This window comes from Pinus tabuliformis, chromosome 3_1, assembly GCF_031772625.1.
Source record: "Pinus tabuliformis cultivar Carrire ecotype Pingquan chromosome 3_1, CPIR1, whole genome shotgun sequence".
NCBI classification, from domain to species: domain Eukaryota; kingdom Viridiplantae; phylum Streptophyta; class Pinopsida; order Pinales; family Pinaceae; genus Pinus; species Pinus tabuliformis.
In genome coordinates this window covers 928,505,325-928,524,901 of record NC_142301.1, presented here as the reverse complement: position 1 = coordinate 928,524,901, position 19,577 = coordinate 928,505,325, and positions in this window count along the sequence as shown.

Below are 19,577 nucleotides of genomic sequence, written 5' to 3'. Positions count from 1 at the left end.
CTAGAAAAGGAGTATAAAATGAGTATGCGATTATATGTGCTTTAGAGTTGAGTCATCGCTCAAAATAAAGTTAAGTGGAAATACTTAGTACGAAAGAGATGAGTGTAGGAATGAAAGAGAGGATGCATTTCCTTTTTATCTTAAGACAAGATGGAATTTAGGGAACACTGTGGATGGTGTTTTATAAAGGTGGGGGGGTGAGATGTAACACCCCTATGACTCTGCTTTTTAGAAAATTATTATTTTTAGACATTCAAATATTATCGGATTTAATGCCAAGGGAGGCCATCATGAGAGTTATGTCGTGATCAAATTGTATTATTATTGTTGGGTTAATAAATAAATTGCTTGAGAATATTTAGGAAGAGCACTATAGTGTAGAAGACTACATTCCATCTTAGATAAGTTGTGGTGGTTAAGTCCACATGATGGACCTTCCCTAAAAATTCTACTAAAAACCCCTAGGAGAAAAATAAAATAAAACTTGTTAACACTCAGGTTGTTCCCTTTGACTCCTAAGGGAATACGACCGAGGTAACCACAGACCAATCTTTGGATCACAGGTCCTAGCCTACCTGCAATCAGAGAGGGCCCTCTCTTTAGGATTTAGCTTTTTTTTGATAATGTTTAGGCTAGTTATGATATACTGAATTTTGTTTAAAATTTTGGTTGAATGATGTCTTCTAGCAGCTGAGATGTGATCTTCAGGAGTTTCAGTCCATTGGGCAATGGAGTCTGTGATTATGTGTTGTTTGAGTTATTGAGTAAGAGTGATGAAACTGCAGGGCCATATAGATACTCATGAAACAAACTTCAAATTGTGAAATATGAAATATGTCCAGCCAGTGAGAGGCAACTAAGAATCTTTCACTAATCTGGTGATGTGGGGAAAGGAAATATCACTCAGGAGCAGATTAGAATTCTTGAACAGTATTTACTATGAAAGATTTAGTATGAAGGTGAGCAACTAAGAATTACACATTCATAACTAATTCCGAAGAAAACATTCATAACAACATAGATTGAGTTTATGGTGTTCAATGAACAAATCCTGAACTATTCTTTTTCTGTGTTATTAAACCTGTGAAATATAGAGCATGAGTGGATTATGAAAGAACGAAATACATAACAAGATGGTTCAGAAAACTTATTGTGACATGAAATAGCGTAGGAATCCTGTAGCAGCAAGCAATCACACCACAACACCAAAACAACTCAGAACTTCAGAAATTCCATTAGCTTCCTGTATTAAAAGTCTAAAATTACAGCATAGCTTCTCCAGAAGAAAAATCAACAACCCCAACAAGTTCATGCGTGGGGATGTATATACAATCATTTTACAAAATATCTTAACGCTGAGTCATTTGCTCAATAACTGTCTTTACCAACTTTCAAAAATAGCAGATACAAAAGTTATTGTTACTTTAAATGGACAATGAATGACTTTTCAGCTTTGTCAGAAATTCTTTGACTTTTGGAGGCAACTGAGTCGGTTGGTGCTTCGTATTGATTCTGAGTGATACACCCTTTATTGCTTTGTCGCGGTGCGGCTATCTCAGCCCCGTCATCTGCATCTGTAGTCATCTGCTTTGGTGGTCAAACTGGATTGCTGAGTTGGCCTTTTTTAATTGCTTTCCCAGTCAGAGCAAACATATATTAACTTTCTGAAATTGCTGACTTTATGATAAAAATACAAAAATATGGTGAACAATCTGTTTTTTACAGCAGTGTTTGTATCATGCCCGTCCACCATTCCTGAGTAGGTAATTGGTGCCTTAAGATTATGCCTAAAGTTTCATCTGCCTCAGTATATTTGTAGTAGTTTGGAGGCACTTCAAAAAGATGTCTGATCTCATTTGCAATGAAAAATAAATTCTCTATTTTGTCATAGAGACTCTGCCCAGATGGAGGCCCTGTTCCCTCTGAGGTACTTGCTGCTGCAGTGATTTGATTTGTGGCATATGTGTCTACCCTCTTGGCATAGTTTTCATGAGATAGTAACCTTCCTGCACTGGTTACTAAGCTAGGAAGGCCTCTGTTATGTAATATTGTAATCTTCTCAATGAATCTATTCACCTCTGTCTGCATTTCTTGACACCTTCTGTCCAATGTTTGCACATGATTTCTCAAAGTGAGCACTCTCTTCACTAGTAAAATGGTATCAGTTCTGTTAGTGATACCCATTGCTGCCAGCTGAGGGCCAGTGTGGTTGTTCAGGACATTGATCATCCTATTGGCTATTTCAGGCATATTTCCAAGAGATGCTCTTGCTCTTTGACTTTCTTTTTGGGCCCTGCCTATTAGATCCATATGCTCATGGATAGTTTCTATATATTGCCACTGGTCTGTAATAGATTGACCAATGTTGGCCCACAGGATCTTCTTAATCTCAACTACAACTTTGTCAAGAGAGAGCTCCTTCTCCAGTTCCTTTATTCTCTTCTCAAGAGCTCTTACCTCTCTTGTTTTTTCAGCTACACTTTGCTTGGATTTATCATATTTTTCCTTAATGGCAGCCAATTTATCCTTGGTTTCTTGCAGCTTAGCCATCTGTGCTTCTAAAGCTTCCAGCTCCTTCATCGTGTTCTGCATACTCAAGCTGGGTCCCTGATCTGGTGTTGTTGCTGGTGCTGATGTTGAAGGACCAACCTCTGATGTCCGTCCTATGGGAGGAGCTGCTGTAGTAGTAGAAAGTGGCACACCTTCAGTAGATGCAGATGTCTGTGTTGGCTGCATCAGTGCCTCAGCTTGTCTTGATTTAGTGCCACCTCTAGTGCACTCTCTGTTTCCATCAACCTCTTGTACAAACTCAGGAGTAAGGCAACTACATCCTGATCCTTCTTCTGCTCGGCCACTTCTCCAGTTTGAGGGTGAAGGCCAGCTGGCAGCTTGATATGCTTTCTCATAGCTGCTATGTCTTCATCCCTTTTCTTCAATAATGCTTGCACACCTTTAGGGTCCTTTGGATCATGACCCAACTCTATATTGATTTCTTCCAAGGACTTGATTCTGTTGTCCTTGGCCTGAGATGACGCTTTCTCCAATTCCAATTGAGCAGCAGTGTTGTGTAGAGAATTTTGTAGTTGGTGTGCCAACAGGGTCTTATCAGCTAATGTGGAATATATCATTTCCCCTGTTTGTCTGTGTAGCTCAATTTGATCCAAGGGGTGGATGTCTCTGGCAAAAATTTCCAGATTAGTTCTGATGTAATCGGCAGCTGTTTGAGGTTGCTGCATGGTAGGCCTGAAATGACTAAGAGTCATTTTTTGTTCTTGAATGTCATAGGCAGACATTAATCTCTGCTGATTTGTTGGCGCCATTTTCAGGAGATGGTTGTAGATTTGGTGCTTGAGGGGCTCATTCCTTTTCTTTATGTCAATGAACTGTTGCTTGATGCTGGAGTCTGCCTTTGATTTCTGCCTTGAAGAGCTCACCTCTGCCCCATGTGGAATGTCCTGTCCTTGCTGTAAAGAACTGGTCGATGTTTCGATACTAGGAGGGGGCATGTTGTCAATTGGCCTCTCTGGCAATTCCTCCTCAGAAAAAGGGTTTAACCTTTGTCTCTTTTCTCCTTGCTGGTCCATAGAGGTAGTGAGAGGAGTGTCCTCTTGCCTATCCCTCTTCCTTGTCCTGTCCTCATTAGCAGGTGTTTGTAAAACAGAGGACTCAACTGTCACCTCCTGCCTTGGAGGAATTTGTTCATGTGTTTGTTGTTCTGTGGAGGCAGGTTGTTTGGCCTTCCTGCTGCTCTACTTGCTGCTCCACATTTGGAGGTGATTCTTCTTGCTGCACTGTTTTGCCTTTAGTCATGTCTGCTGCTGGATTAGCTGTTTTGGCAGGTTGCTGAGGAATGGTGGATGAAGAGGCAGCTTCTCCACGATGCTGAATGCCTGAAGACCAAACCTGTCCAAAATATTCCAAGTCAACTGCCTTTTCTAAAGTTTTAATAGCTTTCTCTGCTATTTCTTCTTCACTATAATCTTCCACTAATGTGCCCTTTTTCCACTCTATTTGATTAGCATATTGTTCAACTTCTGGAATGCTAATGTGGTCATATGTGGCAAGCCTATGCTTGATTCTTCTGAGGCTTATGAAGTGGTTAGGGTCATAGGGTGCCCAATAGAAGCTTGTCTTGAGCTGGAGGGCTTTTAGCATTTGGTCTGCCTCATCCCAAGCTTCTTCTCTCTTATTAAAGATGAATGGACCCAATTGATGCTTAATTTTCAGCTGTGCCTTCTTGTTTTTGCTATGGAAGTGAATCATATCTGCATTGCCGAACTGCCTGAAGTATTCTAGAGAAAAGAGTCTCATGGGGACATACTTTGGTAGCCTGTATGGTGCTAACTCACAGCCATATATCCTGATCACTGTATGGTGTTGGTAAAAGTACCAATCCCCTATGCTATAGTTCTTGGACAGCTGAAGGATTTTCTGCATATCATCAGTGAGTCTAGGAGGAGGGGAACTTTGTAGCAGTGACAAGGCTGGATGGATGAATAGGTCAATAAATTCACAGTAGTTGTATGGTGAATAATGAATGTGATGACATACTGATGTCCAGAATATTACAGATCTTCTGTCTCCCTTTGCATCTAATTTCTTGAGGGAGACAGGGAAGCTGTCAGGCTGATTGTGTAAAAGCAGATGATATATGTAGGAGGTGTACTTGAATACCCTCTCTCTCTCCAAGTTCATGAACTGTTCATGAATTTTGTTGGCTATAAATGAGGCATAGTCATACTGGACAGCAGGGGGCTGTCCTGGGGTAAAAATGGATAGTACCACCAGTGTTGTCTCATCTACAAACTCACTGGTCTTGAACCCTAGGATGGAAGATATAATGTCCACCAGCAGTCTCCCTATGTCATTGAACCAGTCATGCAGATAAGGGGGAGGCTGTAGGGGCTGGTACTCTGGGCGCATGAATAATTGTCCAATTCTTGTGATTTGTGAGTTGGAGAGTTTGGCACCCTGCTCTAGCAAAAGCTGCATGGAAAGAGGAACCAGTGGCCTTGTAGGTTTGAACTGCAGCATTTGGTTTATGGCTTCAGGAGTAATATGGAACAAGACAGAGCCTGAAGGACTCAGAACAGCTCTTTGATTGGGGTCATAGTTTGTGCAGCATTGGTGAATCAAGTCAGGGAATTCATTGACCTGAGGGAGATAGTAAATTGGCAAGTTGGATTTCCAGATTCCCAGGAGGTCTGTACCATCTCTATGCTTCTTTCTCAACTCACAAACTGTCTCTATATGGTATGTGTTGCTCCTCTCTACAGTTTCTCTCATCTGATAGTCTCTGTCAGCAAGGGCTAACCACTCCAGGTTCTTGTGTGGGGCATTTAATGGGGCAATGTTCAATGCCACTGGAGTCTCCATGGTCAATTAATATTTGGAATTATATCTGAGATTTTTTCTTGGGCACAGCAATGCAGAGCAGTGGATTTTGAATGAGCAGGGTAATTTGCAGAGGAGAAGAGGCAAATTGGGGTGAAAATGAGTCAAAATGCTCCTGAGGGAAACTCAACAGGCGAATGCTTGTTCAGAGAGCTTGCTTGGCAATGGTTCAGATTTGCGAATGTGAAAATAGACTGTGAATTTATGGTAATTTGGCACAAAGGGGACTTCTGTGAGTGAACTTGGGATTACAGTGTGGAAAAGGACCACTTGTTCATGAGGATTTTTGGTAATTACTGTTTTTTCCTCTTTTCTTAGTTCGTTTGGTGAATTATGCAAAAACCAGGCGCGGAGGGGGGAAACTGATAAATACCTGGTACAATCAGACAATGGTGGAAAAATAGGTGAATTCAGGGCGCCAGCAGCAAGGGAGCAGTCTTCAAAGTTGGTAGGTAAACGACGTAGCAGCTCATGCAGAGGTACAGTGAGTAATTTTGCAAATAACGCGAAAAAATGACTTTTTTGGGCAAAATAGGGAAAATTTGGCCTTTGGCGCCTTTTGTCGGATGACGTCAGCATGACGTCATGGGTGGGGTCGGGTACGGAATGATGACGTGGCGGCCAACGAGCGACTCTACGTGGACAGGTGACATGGCAGACAGCTCGGAGCAATGGCGGATGGGGCGGTGATGTGATGCTGAGGCGGCAATGACGCAAGGGTGACGTAGGAGTGACATAAGGCGGAAATAGGAGGGCGGTAAGCGGTAATATCGGACCGGTTATAGTACGGGTGTGGTTTTGGCAGGAGGCCGCCCGATACAAACCAAGAGCGACACGCGTCCGAGCCCTGACGTCACCCTCTGACAGATTTCGGGCGCTAATGTTCAAGCGTGGGGGGTTGTCCGATATCGCTGTGGGCCGTCGGATGGGAGGGCCCGGATCCGACGGTCGATGGGCTGTGGAGGTGAGGGATGGATACGGCGGGTCCCGGCGGGGATTTAAATATTATTTTTTGTTTTTTGTGGTGAGCGCGCCGAATCGTGAACTTTGGAAAAGCGGAAAAAGTGGGTTTTTAACAAGGTTTTGTGCAAATAGCGCGGGTAATGATTTATAGTGGGTTTGTAAAGGGGATAAGGGTAGGAATAGGTTATTAAACTAACCAAGTGTTAGTTTAATCCCTAACTTCAAACAAATCAAACAAAACTTTTGTTTCTTCCTGATTCTCCAAATATTTGAACATATGGCTATAATGCCAACGGGGGAGGGTATTTACATATTTTGTGGGCTTTTTCACAATAGTGATATAGTAGTAGGGGAAAAGGGGAACATAGGGAGTTAAATAATAGGGTTAGGAGCCAATGTGAAATGGGGATATGAGAGATTTGGAAGTGAGGAATAGAGAACTAAGTTTGGTGATTAAACTTAGATTTTTTAGAAGTAGATGGGAAATGATTTTACACAAGAAATGTGGCTTCTTTTCGGAGAAGAAAGTTAAAACTTGTCATGAAATTTCCAAGAAGAAATACAAGGAGGATGGTTTAGGAAAGTCCTGAAGTCCTCCATGGGATGTTAGAAAGAGAGTCTTTGGGGGAGAACAAGGGAGTTAGACATGTTTCCATATTTTTCCTTCAAAATGCAGCATCGATACCTTTGCAACTGCCAACATATGCCTTCTTGATTAAGGCCAAAACTGAATAGGATCAAGATTCTGCAACTTCTGGCTACCTACCCAACTTAGAACCTAGCATTTTTTGTTTCTTCAGGGAGGGTGCACTTAGACTTGCAAACCCTCATATGCTCTTTTCTTTTTGCTGCCCTCCTATCTAAATCTACCCTTATATCTTCCAAGGGCCCAGATTAAGCTAGTGGGCTCCTTTCTTTCTCTATCCAGCTAGTCATCTGTCAAGCTTAAACTGTTTGAACAGGTACTCATTACCTACTCTAAAACAAGCAATTTAAAAGATGGCATGGCCCAGATTAAGCTGTTGAGCCATACATCAAGATAGCAGTGGCATTTTGATTGGCCACTTTCCTGGTCTTTCTTTGGGGTTCATTTCAATTCTTTTTTCTTTTGACCAAATCATTTTCTTGCCCTTTGATTATTCTTTTAAGGCATACCCTCTTTACATTTTTTAACTTTTTTCTTTGTTCACCAAAAATGGAACCTTTGATTCATCAAAGATGATCATTTTTAGCATTTCCACTGTCAATCATGAAATATGAAACCCTATTGGTATAGGAGGCTAACAGTGGCTCCACTTGGGGATGACTTTTCCAGATGAAAAGTCAAGATCAGCAGGTCAGATTGCCTTCTTTTCCACCTTTCTGCATTTTAACCTTTCCTTTTCTTGAAGACTGAACATCTGAATCCATGAAACTTACTTGCAATAGTCCTTAAGCTGATCTGTTCTGAAATTACAGCCCTGTTTTTACCTTGCTTCTCTGATTGTTTCTCATCTCCCAGATAGTTTCCAAGTACTTTCTCTCATTCTCCCATGCCAAAGTGAATAGTATTCATCAAAATAGTGCAGCACCTTAGTTCTTCTCAAAATTTGCTTTATTTGGAGCTCTATCTATCCGCTGAAAATAAACATACTGAAATTACAAATTTATGTACAATATACAATTGAGCAATGCTTGATCAGAGGGGATCAAAGTAATGCTTGAGCATCCTCCCATTGACTGGGCCTTCCTCAGTGTTTGAGCTGTCCAAGCTCTTTAGAAAATAAGTGTTATTACCTTGTACAACACAAATTACATAAGGTCCCTTCCATAGGAAGTCAAATTTCCCATGTTTTCCTTTGTCCTCCCTCCTGGAATCCCATCTTAGCACTTTGTTTCCTATAGAGAAGTCTTCAGCTTTGGTTCTTTTGTCAAATATTCTTTTGAGTTTTTCTTGCAGTACTTGGGTTCTTTCATAGACTTCCTCCCTTGTTTGCTGCAGGTGAATTGTCTGATTGATCCTTCTCTGAATGTCATTTGGCTCAGCTTGTATTTCTTGCAGCAACTTGATTACAGGGACACCTAAAGATGAAGGAAACTTTGCTTCCATTCCATAAACTAGTTCATATGGACTTGTACCAATGGATCTTTTGGTGGTTAGTCTATCTGCCCATAGAGCATTCATTAACTTCTTATGCCAATTCTTTTTGTTTTCTTCCAAAACTTTTTTGATGATGTTAATTAGGCTTTTATTGGAAGACTCAGCTAGGCCATTTCCTTGAGGATAATAAGCTGTGGAATGACCTAAGGTCATATGATATTTGTGACAAAAGTTGATCATTTTTTTGGACTTGAAAGCAACAGCATTGTCTGTGATAATTTTGTCTGGGCAGCCGAATCTGGACAAGATGTTGGTCTCTAGAAATTGTATGATAATGGAGTCATTGGCCTGCCTACAGGGGACAACTTCTATCCATTTGGTGAAATAGTCTGTAGCAGTCAGAATCCACCTATGCTGGCCAGAGGATGGGGGGTGAATTTCACCAATAAAATCTAGATCCCATTGCTGGAATGGTCTCTCAGTTGAAACAGATTTGAGTGGTAAAGGCAACAACTTTCTCTTCCCTTCAAAGATTTGACATTTGTGACAAGACATTACAAATTTTCTCACATCAGTAAACAAGGAGGGCCAATAAAAACTAGCCCTTAGGATTTTATCAGCTGTGGATTTCCAGTATAAATGTCCTCCACAGTCACCTGCATGAAATTCTTTGAGGACATTGTCAGTTTCACCCAATGTTAAGCAATTAAGTAAGATCCCTTCATGATTTCTCCAAAACAAATCACTATTAATAATACAAAATTTTGATGCTTTCATTTTCAAGAACCTTTTCTTAGTTCTGGACAACCCTGGAGGAGCTTGCAGGTTTAACAATACAAAACATATATCAGTATACCAGGGGGATTGCATAAAGGCTTGGTTGATCTGTGGAGTCGCCATCTCCTGTTCATTGTCTAGTTCATTAATGTCAAGGGCTTGGAAATTGGTTTCAGCCATCAACTTGGCCAGACCCTGTCCTTTTATCAGTTTGGTGGGCTTGATTTCCATGTCATATTCTAAGATTTTAGCGATCCATTTGCCCCTCCTTCCTTCAATTCCTTCTTGGGTCAAAATGTCTTTTACTACTGCATTTGGGACATAGGAAATGATGTGGGAGTACAGGATATAGATTCTAAAGTCCTTGATTGCTTTCACTAGTGCATAGGCTTGTTTTTCCATGATCTGATATTTCAAGGGAGCATCCCTAAGAGCTCTGCTAAAGAATGCAATGGGTTTTTCACAGCCTTGATCATCTTTTTGTAGTAAAACAACAGCAATTGTATGCTCAGAAGCAAAAGAAAAAATGATGAAATCTATATCAAATCTAGGGCTTGTTAGTACTGGAGTGTTTGTCAATGCTCTTTTAATATCCTCAAAGGCTTGTCTAGCTTCTAAGGTCCATTTGACCTTGGATTCCTTTTTTAGCATGTTGTTTAACAGTCTTGTGAGCTCAGCTAGATTTGGAATGAACCTTCTTAAGAAGTTAATTTTTCCTAGGAAGCTTTGGAGTTCCTTGATGTTTCTTGGGTGTGGTACTTGTAGGATGGCTTGAATTCTGTCTGGGTCGATCCTAATACCATATTTTGAGATTATATGTCCTAAGAGTTTACCTTCCTCTAGCCCAAACAGTGATTTCTTTGGATTTAAAGATATGCCATATTTTCTACAAATTGTGAAAACTTGCCTCAAGTGTTCTAAGTGTTCTTGGTCTGATTTTGAGAAAGCAGTTAGATCATCCAGGTAGACCACTAGAAAATCATGAATTTCCTTGGCAAAGGCTATATCCATTGCTCTTTGGAAAGTAGCTCCTGCATTCTTAAGCCCAAAAGGCATTTTGCCATATTTGAAAGTTCCCCAAGGTGTTGTGAAGGCACTTTTGTCTTGGTCATCTTGGTGTACTAGAATCTGATTGAATCCTGAAAAACCATCTAACAATGAGATCCTAGAGGCTCCCACTACCCTTTGCAGGATATGATCCATTTTTGGTAAGGGGTAATGGTCTTTGAGAGAGACTTTGTTTAAATTTCTTAGGTCAACACACAGTCTGATTTCTCCTGTCTTTTTCCTAGTAGGCACTAGATTTGAAATCCATTCTGAGAATCTGATTGGAGCAATGATTCCTGCTTGATACATACGTTTCACCTCTTTTTCAATGAGAGGAAGGAGCACAGGGTTCACTCTTCTGAGCTTTTGTTTAAAAGGCTTTTGATTTTCTTTCAAAGGTATAGTGTGCTGGATGACTGAGGTATCATAAGACTTGAGGTCCTCATAGCTCCAGGCAAAGACATCTTGGAACTCTTTAAATAACTCAATGTATTTCAGTTTCTGCTCAGGTGGTAATGCTTTGGATAACTTTACCATTTTGGGATTTTTTGTGGTCCCTATGTTACAATCTTCTATTTCAGCATTCAATGGTTGCATTTTTGGTTTTCTTGAGATGTCATTTGAATCAAACAGATCCTCCAAAGGGGTTAAACCTGTGGGCAAAAAATTATCTTTCAACTCAATTACCTCTGTTTCTGTTTCAGCCAGTTCATCTTTATCTATTTGGCCCAACTTTTGTATACTTTCATTATTGAAGGTGGTAGGGTGCAAAACCAGATTAACTGTTTCAGCTGATATTTTCTGTGTATTGATGTGTGCTTGTGGTTGATCATCTCCAGTGATCGAGTCAATGTTAATGTCAGAGAATTCCTCTTTTAAAGTGAGGAAATTCTTTATCTGAGTGTCACTCTCAAAGACTTGCCAGTTTTTGATGTTGTCTGGAACTGCTGGCCTGTGTTTGATTTCAGCAGTAAAAGTATGATTGGGTTTAAAAGGCAGCTTACAAGTGCTGGCAAAAGTTGCCAAGCTGTGAGCATGTAGATTGAGTTCTCTGGAAATTTTAGTCAACTGTGATTGTGAGAAGGTCTCAAGTACCTGAATAGCTGCTGCCTTATATGCTCTCAACCTTAGATCATTTGTAGTAAAGTTTCCTTTAATTTGCTGTATGATTAGATCTGAATCCCCTAAGATTGAAACTTTGGTTGCACCCAGATTTTTTATGAGTTTGAGACCTAGCAAAAGGGCCTCATACTCAGCCATGTTGTTTGTACATCGGAAGTTCAACCTATATGCATGACCCTCAGCCTGGTCATTGTGCATATTATGGATCCAGATTCCTGCTCCAGCTCCTAACTTATTTACAGAGCCATCAAATTCTAAGTACCATAAGGTTTCATGTTCAAGACTTGGATTTAGATTTTTAGAGAGTTGAATCATAGGCAGATTTATTTCCTGCAGATTTGTTGATACATTGTGTTCTGTTGTTGCCTCAGCTATTCCTACAGTCCTTTGGTCTTGTGGAGCATATTGTTCATTAACTTTCTCTTCCTCTGCTGCTATTAATAGTTCAGAATAAGCCTTGCTGCAGATGTCAGCATTGTAGAGAATAAATGAATCCATGTCAGAGTGTATTGAATAGATTGGGAAGTTTTGGGGTTTCTCTTGACTGCTTACCACATATTTCATCAAAGTTTCACGGTATAATCTCTTTGGCTGCCCAAAGACTGAGATGGTTGCATAGGACATATCTAATTGCAAAGATCCTTGGAGTTTGGCCCCCCAGGATCTGGACAAGAGCATACCATACTTAGGGGGTATGTCAGCTACCACCACATCCATCAAGATTGTTTTGGTTGGGTATTGGACCAGGGAGACACATAAATCTTTAATTAACCCTAAGCACCTGACCTGGCTTGAATCAAATGAGAATAGATCTTTATAAGGTCTTGTGATGTCTAGGTCGAGTTTTTCCATTACAGATTTGGGCATTAAGTTGTGTGAGGCCCTGGAATCAAACATTGCATTATGCAGAACCTTATCATGGATGTTTAAACTGACATAGAAGGGTGGAACCCCTCCATTTTCTGTTTTTCCATTAACCTCAGGGCCGAACAACAACTCTGGTTGGTCATCTAGGACATTCACAACATCTTTATTGTCTGATACTTGGAGTGACTTGTTAATCTGCTGTCTGTATATTTCATGTTTGGCTAATTCCGAAAGAGGAATTGATATCTTGAGCTTACTTATTTCTGTTTCCAAGTTAAAAGGCTTTTCAATTTGCATCTTGGCATTAAGTGCAGCAGGTTTTTCTTTTTCAGCTGGGTTATCAATGATCTTTTGTTCATGGTTGGTATGATCTTGAGTAAAATTGGTACCATGTTTGTTTCCAGGGGTGTTATCTAACTTTATTTTTGCTGGAGGGAGTGGGACTGGCTGTTTTTCAGATGTCTGTTGTTCTGAAATATCCTCCACAGTGACTTCTGAGGAGTGTGGGTTTGAATTGCCAGCTGATTGTGGGAAAGTAGTCTTATCATTGATCTTTTTAGGCTGCTTATTGTCCTTTGGTTTAAGAGGTTCAGGTACATCTATCGTTCTGGTCCTGAGTTTATACTGTTTGTGTACCTCATACATAGCTGCATCATAACCTTCTTTGAAGTCAAATGATTCACCTGACTTAGTGTGGTATTGATTGTCATTGTAAACCTCTTGATCTTCTTGTGTTAAGAATACTTGATGTTCACTGTCCAAACCCATTAGGTTGATGTGAGGGTCCTCATTAGGTTCACTAGATGTTGAAGCCTTAGCATAATTTTCTTGGAAAGGAGGTCTGACATGCTGGTCAGGGTCAGTCCTTCCAACATTAGGATTTTGATTCTTTCTAAAGTTTGGGTTTCTAATATTGCTTGTTTGACCTTCCCATGATGATTTTTTTTCTATGGTTTCCACTCTGTCCCCAAGTCTATCCATACCTTTGATGATTGCATCTATTTTGCTCAAATGATGAGGGTTCTTCCTTAAAAGTAGTTCTTCTTTCATTTCTTGCCCGGTTTCTCTTAGCAATCAGATTTGCCTCTACACTTACAGCTATGTTTTGCATGTCTGCCAGGGTTGCAGGGGCTCTTTCCCTTAGTTGATATGCCATATCAGCATCAAACCCATCAGGGAACTTAATCAATGCCAAATCAGGTGGAGGCCTAAGATTTTGAGGAATGGCATTATAGACAGTGTTGAATCTAGTGCAATAGTCCAAGACAGTTTCTTGAGGACCTCTCCTTATGGTGTCATATTCAGATAAAATGTGTAGAGGATCCTTTTTCTTTTCCCATCTGTTTAGAAAGGACTGATAAAGAGCACCTGAATCAGGTATAGAATTTGCAGCAAGTGCTCTAAACCAAGTTCTTACTTCACCTGTCAGACTTTGTACAAAAATTTTCATTCTCACATCATCATCATCTATCTCATAGTTTTCAAAGTAATCTTGCATTTTCTTGGTATGCTGTAAGGCAGTGTATGTACTGGTTCCATCAAAATAAGTGATCTTACTTTGGTAGTCCTGAGGCATAGCCCCCGGATTGCCAGGTAACTGAAGGGGAGCATAACGATTAGCCATATTTGGAGGAATAAGTGGGACAACAGGTAAAAGGGGAACAACTGGGACATCAATAGCAGTTTGTGTATTGGGTGTAGACAATATGTTTTGTGAAGTGGATGAGGAAGATGGGGAAGAATGAGTTATATGAAGGCGAACTGATGGTTTAGCAGGGGTTGGAATAAAATTTTGCTGAACTGCCTCAGGGCTGGACTCAACAGATTCTTTTGGTTCCTTTTGGTTCCTGAGAGTCTTAGGGATCAAATTAGGGTTATCAAAAATAGGTGGAGGATTTGGGTCAGGATTTGACCTGGTATGCCTAGTTCTCTTTTTAGGAGCCAGCTTCTGAACTTGTTTTTGGTGATTTTGAGAATATTTTAGAATGGTCAAGGGAATGCTTAAATTTTGGAACCACTATCTAGAGCAGACAGCAGTTGACACATGAGTTCTTCCCTAGTGGAGTCGCCAGTTATGTTAACACTCAGGTTGTTCCCTTTGACTCCTAAGGGAATACGGCCGAGGTAACCACAGACCAATCTTTGGATCACAGGTCCTAGCCTACCTGCAATCAGAGAGGGCTCTCTCTTTAGGATTTAGCTTTGTTTTGATAATGTTTAGGCTAGTTATGATATACTGAATTTTGTTTAAAGTTTTGGTTGAATGATGTCTTCTAGCAGCTGAGATGTGATCTTCAGGAGTTTCAGTCCATTGGGCAATGGAGTCTGTGATTATGTGTTGTTTGAGGTATTGAGTAAGAGTGATGAAACTGCAGGGCCATATAGATACTCATGAAACAAACTTCAAATTGTGAAATATGAAATATGTCCAGCCAGTGAGAGGCAACTAAGAATCTTTCACTAAGCTGGTGATGTGGGGAAAGGAAATATCACTCAGGAGCAGATTAGAATTCCTGAACAGTATTTACTATGAAAGATTTAGTATGAAGGTGAGCAACTAAGAATTACACATTCATAACTAATTCTGAAGAAAACATTCATAACAACATAGATTGAGTTTAGGGTGTTCAATGAACAAATCCTGAACTATTCTTTTTCTGTGCTATTAAACCTGTGAAATATAGAGCATGAGTGGATTATGAAAGAACGAAATACATAACAAGATGGTTCAGAAAACTTATTGTGACATGAAATAGCGTAGGAATCCTGTAGCAGCAAGCAATCACACCACAACACATCAAAACAACTCAGAACTTCAGAAATTCCATTAGCTTCCTGTATTAAAAGTCTGAAATTACAGCATAGCTTCTCCAGAAGAAAAATCAACAACCCCAGCAAGTTCATGCGTGGGGATATATATACAATCGTTTTACAAAATATCTTAACGCTGAGTCATTTGCTCAATAACTGTCTTTACCAACTTTCAAAAATAGCAGATACAAAAGTTATTGTTACTTTAAATGGACAATGAATGACTTTTCAGCTTTGTCAGAAATTCTTTGACTTTTGGAGGCAACTGAGTCGGTTGGGTGCTTCGTATTGATTCTGAGTGATACGCCCTTTATTGCTTTGTCGTGGTGCGGCTATCTCAGCCCCGTCATCTGCATCTGTAGTCATCTGCTTTGGTGGTCAAACTGGATTGCTGAGTTGGCCTTTTTTAATTGCTTTCCCAGTCAGAGCAAACATATATTAACTTTCTGAAATTGCTGACTTTCTGATAAAAATACAAAAATATGGTGAACAATCTGTTTTTTACAGCAGTGTTTGTATCATGCCCGTCCACCATTCCTGAGTAGGTAATTGGTGCCTTAAGATTATGCCTAAAGTTTCATCTGCCTCAGTATATTTGTAGTAGTTTGGAGGCACTTCAAAAAGATGTCTGATCTCATTTGCAATGAAAAATAAATTCTCTATTTTGTCATAGAGACTCTGCCCAGATGGAGGCCCTGTTCCTCTGAGGTACTTGCTGCTGCAGTGATTTGATTTGTGGCATATGTGTCTACCCTCTTGGCATAATTTTCATGAGATAGTAACCTTCTTGCACTGGTTACTAAGCTGGGAAGGCCTCTGTTATGTAATACTGTAATCTTCTCAATGAATCTGTTCACCTCTGTCTGCATTTCTTGACACCTTCTGTCCAATGTTTGCACATGATTTCTCAAAGTGAGCACTCTCTTCACTAGTAAAATGGTATCAGTTCTGTTAGTGATACCCATTGCTGCCAGCTGAGGGCCAGTGCGGTTGTTCAAGACATTGATCATCCTATTGGCTATTTCAGGCATATTTCCAAGAGATGCTCTTGCTCTTTGACTTTCTTTTTGGGCCCTGCCTATTAGATCCATATGCTCATGGATAGTTTCTATATATTGCCACTGGTCTGTAATAGATTGACCAATGTTGGCCCACAGGATCTTCTTAATTTCAACTACAACTTTGTCAAGAGAGAGCTCCTTCTCCAGTTCCTTTATTCTCTTCTCAAGAGCTCTTACCTCTCTTGTTTTTTCAGCTACACTTTGCTTGGATTTATCATATTTTTCCTCAATGGCAGCCAATTTATCCTTGGTTTCTTGTAGCTCAGCCATCTGTGCTTCTAAAGCTTCCAGCTCCTTCATCATGTTCTGCATACTTAGGCTGGGTCCCTGATCTGGTGTTGTTGCTGGTGCTGATGTTGAAGGACCAACCTCTGATGTCTGTCCTATGGGAGGAGCTGCTGTAGTAGTAGAAAGTGGCACACCTTCAGTAGATGCAGATGTCTGTGTTGGCTGCATTGGTGCCTCACCTTGTCTTGATTTTAGTGCCACCTCTAGTGCACTCTCTGTTTCCATCAACCTCTTGTATAAACTCAGGAGTAAGGCAACTACATCCTGATCCTTCTTCTGCTCGGCCACTTCTCCAGTTTGAGGGTGAAGGCCAGCTGGCAGCTTGATATGCTTTCTCATAGCTGCTATGTCTTCATCCCTTTTCTTCAATAATGCTTGCACACCTTTAGGGTCCTTTGGATCATGACCCAACTCTATAATGATTTCTTCCAAGGACTTGATTCTGTTGTCCTTGGCCTGAGATGATGCTTTCTCCAATTCCAATTGAGCAGCAGTGTTGTGTAGAGAATTTTGTAGTTGGTGTGCCAACAGGGTCTTATCAGCTAATGTGGAATATATCATTTCCCCTGTTTGTCTGTGTAGCTCAATTTGATCCAAGGTGTGGATGTCTCTGGCAAAAATTTCCAGATTAGTTCTGATGTAATCGGCAGCTGTTTGAGGTTGCTGCATGGTAGGCCTGAAATTACTAAGAGTCATTTTTTGTTCTTGAATGTCATAGGCAGACATTAATCTCTGTTGATTTGTTGGCGCCATTTTCAGGAGATGGTTGTAGATTTGGTGCTTGAGGGGCTCATTCCTTTTCTTTATGTCAATGAACTGCTGCTTGATGCTGGAGTCTGCCTTTGATTTCTGCCTTGAAGAGCTCACCTCTGTCCCATGTGGAATGTCCTGTCCTTGCTGTAAAGAACTGGTCGATGTTTCGATACTAGGAGGGGGCATGTTGTCAATTGGCCTCTCTGGCAATTCCTCCTCAGAAAAAGGGTTTAACCTTTGTCTCTTTTCTCCTTGCTGGTCCATAGAGGTAGTGAGAGGAGTGTCCTCTTGCCTATCCCTCTTCCTTGTCCTGTCCTCATTAGCAGGTGTTTGTAAAACAGAGGACTCAACTGTCACCTCCTGCCTTGGAGGAATTTGTTCATGTGTTTGTTGTTCTGTGGGGGCAGGTTGTTTGGCCCTGCCTTCCTGCTGCTCTGCTTGCTGCTCCATAATTGGAGGTGATTCTTCTTGCTGCACTGTTTTGCCTTTAGTCATGTCTGCTGCTGGATTAGCTGTTTTGGCATGTTGCTGAGGAATGGTGGATGAAGAGGCAGCCTCTCCACGATGCTGAATGCCTGAAAACCAGACCTGTCCAAAATATTCCAAGTCAACTGTCTTTTCTAAAGTTTTAATAGCTTTCTCTGCTATTTCTTCTTCACTATAATCTTCCACTAATGTGCCCTTTTTCCACTCTATTTGATTAGCATATTGTTCAACTTCTGGAATGCTAATGTGGTCATATGTGGCAAGCCTATGCTTGATTCTTCTGAGGCTTATGAAGTGGTTAGGGTCATAGGGTGCCCAATAGAAGCTTGTCTTGAGCTGGAGGGCTTTTAGCATTTGGTCTGCCTCATCCCAAGCTTCTTCTCTCTTATTAAAGATGAATGGACCCAATTGATGCTTAATTTTCAGCTGTGCCTTCTTGTTTTTGCTATGGAAGTGAATCATATCTGCATTGCCGAACTGCCTGAAGTATTCTAGAGCAAAGAGTCTCATGGGGACATACTTTGGTAGCCTGTATGGTGCTAACTCACAACCATATATCCTGATCACTGTATGGTGTTGGTAAAAGTACTAGTCCCCTATGCTATAGTTCTTGGACAGCTGAAGGATTTTCTGCATATCATCAGTGAGTCTAGGAGGAGGGGAACTCTGCAGCAGTGACAAGGCTGGATGGATGAATAGGTCAATAAATTCACAGTAGTTGTATGGTGAATAATGAATGTGATGACATACTGATGTCCAGAATATTACAGATCTTCTGTCTCCCTTTGCATCTAATTTCTTGAGGGAGACAGGGAAGCTGTCAGGCTGATTGTGTAAAAGCAGATGATATATGTACGAGGTGTACTTGAACACCCTCTCTCTCCAAGTTCATGAACTGTTCATGAATTTTGTTGGCTATAAATGAGGCATAGTCATACTGGACAGCAGGGGGATGTCCTGGGGTAAAAATGGATAGTACCACCAGTGTTGTCTCATCTACAAACTCACTGGTCTTGAAGCCTAGGATGGAAGATATAATGTCCACCAGCAGTCTCCCTATGTCATTGAACCAGTCATGCAGATAAAGGGGAGGCTGTAGGGGTTGGAGAGTTTGACACCCTGCTCTAGCAAAAGCTGCATGGAAAGAGGAACCAATGGCCTTGTATGTTTGAACTGCAACATTTGGTTTATGGCTTCAGGAGTAATATGGAACAAGACAGAGCCTGAAGGACTCAAAACAACTCTTTGATTGGGGTCATAGTTTGTGCAACATTGGTGAATCAAGTCAGGGAAATCATTGACCTGAGGGAGATAGTAAATTGGCAAGTTGGATTTCCAGATTCCCAGGAGGTCTGTACCATCTCTATGCTTCTTTCTCAACTCACAAACTGTCTCTATATGGTATGTGTTGCTCCTCTCTACAGTTTCTCTCATCTGATAGTCTCTGTCAGCAAGGGCTAACCACTCCAGGTTCTTGTGTGGGGCATTTAATGGGGCAATGTTCAATGCCACTGGAGTCTCCATGGTCAATTAATATTTGGAATTATATCTGAGATTTTTTCTTGGGCACAGCAATGCAGAGCAGTGGATTTTGAATGAGCAGGGTAATTTGCAGAGGAGAAGAGGCAAATTGGGGTGAAAATGAGTCAAAATGCTCCTGAGGGAAACTCAACAGGCGAATGCTGGGACTGGGGAATGCTTGTTCAGAGAGCTTGCTTGGCAATGGTTCAGATTTGCGAATGCGCAAATAGACTATGAATTTATGGTAATTTGGCACAAAGGGGACTTCTGTGAGTGAACTTGGGCTTACAGTGTGGAAAAGGACCACTGGTTCATGAGGATTTCTGGTAATTACTGTTTTTTCCTCTTTTCTTAGTTTGTTTGGTGAATTATGCAAAAACCAGGCGCGGAGGGGGGAAACTGATAAA